The 4,597-nt window shown below is 39.6% G+C and overlaps 1 pseudogene; it reads left to right on the top strand.

Moving 5' to 3' along the window:
- The first annotated feature begins 3,400 nt into the window (after window positions 1-3,400).
- On the top strand, window positions 3,401-3,669 carry LOC144237340 (large ribosomal subunit protein eL43 pseudogene; annotated as a pseudogene).
- Window positions 3,670-4,597: the final 928 nt, after the last annotated feature.

The raw sequence follows: 4,597 nt of genomic DNA, 5'->3' as shown, positions 1-4,597 counted from the left end.
TAGTCTATGTGTCTGACCTTATTTGGTGAAGCATCCAGTTGTCTTCTTTTTTTCACTCCTGCCTCAGCAGATCAAGCCTAGCTGGTTCTGTAGTTTCAGGTCAGATCTATAGAGGGCAATCACTGTTAATTTATGAGAAATTTTGGGTGTGGCCTCTTGCCCCTTTCACTTAATTTTCAGTGATTGTAAAATGTTAGAATCACAGGCTGTTAGAACCAGAGGGTGTGTATAAATAACTTGTACTTGAATTCCCTAATGATACAAATGGGGAAATTTAAGCCCACAGAAGGGATAAGACCAGTCTAAACTGAGAAAATGATTCACCCTGTGACAATTAGAGCTAGAACACAGATTTCCTGAATCTCAGAATTCATGAAACACGGTGCCAAGCATCTAAACCAAATACTTCATTTGTAGTTGCCAAAACTGAGGCCCAGTAAAGAACTTGTCTAAGGTCATGCAGTTATTGTGACAAAGCTAGGGTTTGAATCCAGTGGTCTAAATCCTAGTGCAGGACTCTTGAAAGATAACTTTACATACTTAGATCATTCTGTATATTAAAAACAAGAAAGTCTCAGAGAGGGAATGAACGTTGCCTGAAACCACAGAGTAAATTAGTTACAAAGCTACAGTCCATAGCTGGCTGTAAAACTGAGACTGAATTAAAAAAAAAAGAAGATATGGTACACACACACACACGCACACTGGAATATCACTCAGCCATCAAAAGAATGAAATCTTGCCATTTGCTATGACATGAATGGAGCTAGAGTATATTATGCTAAGTGAAATTAGTAAAAAAAGATAAATATCATGTGATTTCACTCATATGTGGAATTTGAGAGGCAAAACAGATGAACCTAAGGAAAGGGAAGGAGGAGTAATATAAAAACAGAGAAGGGGACAAACCATAAAAGACTTAAATACAGAGAACAGATGAGTGTTGCTGGAGGGGTATTGGGTAGAGTGATAGACTGAATGGGTGATGGGCATTATGGAGGGCACTTGTTGGGATGAGCACTGAGTGTCATATGTACGTGATAAATCACTGAATTCTATTCCTGAAATCATTATTATACTATATGTTAACTAACTTGGATTAAAATAAAATTTAAAAAAAAGAAGTTGGGGTTTCTGACTTCTAGTCCTTCAGAAACCCCAGTGGCTTGAGGACTTGGTATCTCAGAATTAAATACCAGAGGAGGGAATGCTGTCTATGCCTTAGGTGACTATTTAGTGCCTAGGAAGCTAGAATATGAGCAGAGTATGTATTTGAGGGTCTCTGTTCACCCCTGGTATGGCCCCCCATCACAGAAAAATCACATAACAAAAGACTCACCTCATTTCTCCCCTTTCAAGGTCTCCAGCTTTGAGAGTGAGAGGATGACTCAGAGTTGCTGCTGAGAACATAATTGCTAGCTGGGACATCACCATAGCACCCAACCATCACATTTGCAGAGCAGTGTCATATTTTTATCAAAGTTCTTTCTTATATTTTATTTTTTTAAAGATTGCTGCTGCTCCTAGCATCAGGGATCCAGATAAGAAAGATATTATTACTGCTTTTATAGAGAAGAANGGATTGATTGAGCAAGTTTAGAAGAGACTGAGACTAAATGTTTTCACCCATTGATCTTCAAATTTCTGGAGTGTTCTACATATATACCCAGAGTCCCAGAGGAGTCAGCAGTATCCCTCAAGTGCCTTGATGGAAGCTGCTTCCCTCATTTATTCATTGCTGACCTTGGGCCTTCATTGGAGACAATAGAGACCTGGACCCTCTTCTCAAATGTTCACAGTCTGGATATCTATTGAATATACATACCACTTATCACTATCCTCAACCGTCTTTGTCTTAGAAAAATGCTCTGAAAAGTGTCCTTCAACTGATGGTGTTGAATCACTTTTATAATTTTTTTCAGAGTACTTGATTAGAAATCAGGAGACCAACATTCTGTTTCCAGTTCTTCTATTACTTCACTGTGGAGCAGTGGCCCATTCTTTTCATGTCTGTGGTCCTCAGTTTTCACCCTTGTATAATTATGGAGCACAGAAGAAGGAAGAGGGAGTATATGGTTGTTAAGAACCTCTGGCTCAGATCATCTAGGAGATGGAGATCCTTTGTGATCCGTGATTAATGCTCTCTCTTTGGGTGAAAGGCTAGAGGGTAAGAGCCAGCTGGCCCTGATATGAGATGCTTCACCCTGCTGCCTTCCTCCTTAACTCTGTGAGTCCTTCCCTAGGGGATGGGTGGGGCATTTGTTCTTCCTGAGGCCTCATTTCTACTACTCACCAGCAACACTCAGGAAGCATCAAAGCTATTTTGAGTTGGGAGCTATTCAGCCAGATTCACTTCCTGTGGTTGGAGTGGGGCAGGAGAGAGAGAGAAAGAGTGAGAGAGAGAGAGAGAGAGAGCAAAAGAGAATGCCAGAGAGGGAGAAGATGGTGAGAAAAACAAAAAGAGGGAGAAAGAGAGAAACAAAAACAGAAAACATAGAGACAAGAAGAGATAGAAAGAGGGAGAGACAGAAAAGAGAGCGAAATGGAAGAGATGAGAGAGAGAATGAGAATAATAGTGGACATATCTAGTTTCTGAAGTCCTCATGAGAGAAACTGCATAAAATCCTGCATCTTGTAGTAATAGAATCCAGAAATGGAAGGATCCTTCAAAAATTGAGAACAGAGAGGGACTGAGATTTGCTCATAGTCACACAGCAAGTTAGTGGCAGTGCCAGAATTGAAACACTTGACTAAAGCAGGGTAGCTCAAAAGAGAGTCTAGAGGCTTGGTCTTTGTCAGTCTGTCTTTACATAATTGTGGGCAGTACAGTAGCACAAGAAGAGTGCCACCACATTGTCTGCCCCAGAAAAAGCACTAGCATCAGGGAGTTCCATCTTTTTCTTCCACCAGCTCTTCTCTGAGGACCTAGAGACACACACCTGTGAAGGCTGAATGGGATTAAGTTTCAATTTAAAATACAATATTTTGGGAATATTGCAAGTAGACTTCATGTAGGAGATAACTTTAGAGTGGGGACTTGGAGGATTAAAATATTTAAAAAAATAATGGCAAAGACGTAGTCATTCTTCTAAAAATTTCAAAGAACCCAGAACATTTTAATGTGGATAAGATTCTTATAATGTTTATTTCTTTATTTTGAGAGAGAGAGAGAGAGAAGAGGAGGGGCAAAAAGAGAGAGAGACAGAGAATCCCAAGCAGGCTCTGTACAGTCAGTGCAGAGCCCAACATGGGGTTCAAGATTACAAACCATGATATCATGACTTTGGCCAAAACTAAGAGCTGGACGCTTAAGTGATTGAACTACCAAGGCGCCCTGGTAAGATTTTTTTAAAGATAATTTTATTTTAGCTCTCTGGACTCAGACCTAGTTTGCAACGACATGGTTAAGTGCGTTAAGAAGGTCAGAATTGTCAGTAAATAAGGGACGCGTTATCGTGCCTCCCTCAGGAAAATGGTGAAGAAGATTGAAATAAGCCAGCACACCAAGTACATTTGCTCCTTCTGGGGCAAAAACAAGATGAAAAGATAAGCTGTGGGGTCTACCATTCTGGTTCCTGCATGAAGACCATAGCCGGTGGCACCTGGTCCTATAATATCACTTCTGCTATCACAGCCATTGGAAGGCTGAAGGACTTGAAAGATCAGTAGAAGCTCCACCATTTGAAACGTTGCCAGCCTATAATAAATGGGTTAATTTAGATAATAAAATTTCTTTCGCTTATTGTTAAATTTATTAATCAGACATTCTGTTTTTCATTGCATTAATTTTGCTTTCCCAAAGGGCTTGGAAATTAAAAATCTTAATTTGTTTCTTTTTGGTTAATTTATTTTTTTAANTGCCATGTAGTATTCCATTGTATAGAGAAACCACATCTTCTTGATCCATTCGTCCGCTGATGGACACTTAGGCTTTCTCCATGTTTTGGCTATTGTTGGAGTGCTGCTATGAACATTGGGGTACATGTGCTCCAATGCATCAGCATTCCTGTATCCCTTGGGTAAATTCCTAGCAGTGCTACTGCTGGGTCATAGGGAGTTCTATTGTTAATTCTTTGAGGAACCTCCATACTGTTTTCCACAGTGACTGAACCAGTTTGCCAATCCACCAACAGTGCATGAGAGTTCCTTTTTCCAATACCCTTGCCAACACTTGTTTCTTGTGTTTTTGATTTTAGCCATTCTAACTCATGTGAGGTGATATCTCATTGCGCTTTTTATTTGCATTTCCATGATGATAGGTGATGTTGAACATGTTTTCATATGTCTGTTGCCATCTGGATGTCTTCTCAGAGAAATGCCTGTTTATATCTTCTGCCCATTGGATTATTTGGGGGAGGTTAGATTTTAAAAGTTCGTTATGTAGTTTGGATATCCCTTTACTGGATATGTCATTTGCAATTATCTTCCCCTATTCATTATATTGTCTTTTAGTTTTGTTGGTTGTTTCCTTTGCTGTGCAGAAGTTTTTTCCCTTTTTCTTTTTTTTAATGGTAAGTTCAGTTTTTTTAAATATTTCTTTATTTTGAGACAGCGAGCAAGCGAGAGTGAGAGAGAGAGCAAGCGAGCGAGTGAGAGA

The sequence above is a fragment of the Crocuta crocuta genome, unplaced genomic scaffold (genome assembly GCF_008692635.1).
Source record: "Crocuta crocuta isolate KB4526 unplaced genomic scaffold, BGI_CrCroc_1.0 scaffold800, whole genome shotgun sequence".
Classification (NCBI taxonomy): domain Eukaryota; kingdom Metazoa; phylum Chordata; class Mammalia; order Carnivora; family Hyaenidae; genus Crocuta; species Crocuta crocuta.
The sequence above is the reverse complement of the archived record's forward strand: the minus strand, read 5'-3'. Positions and strand labels throughout refer to the sequence as shown.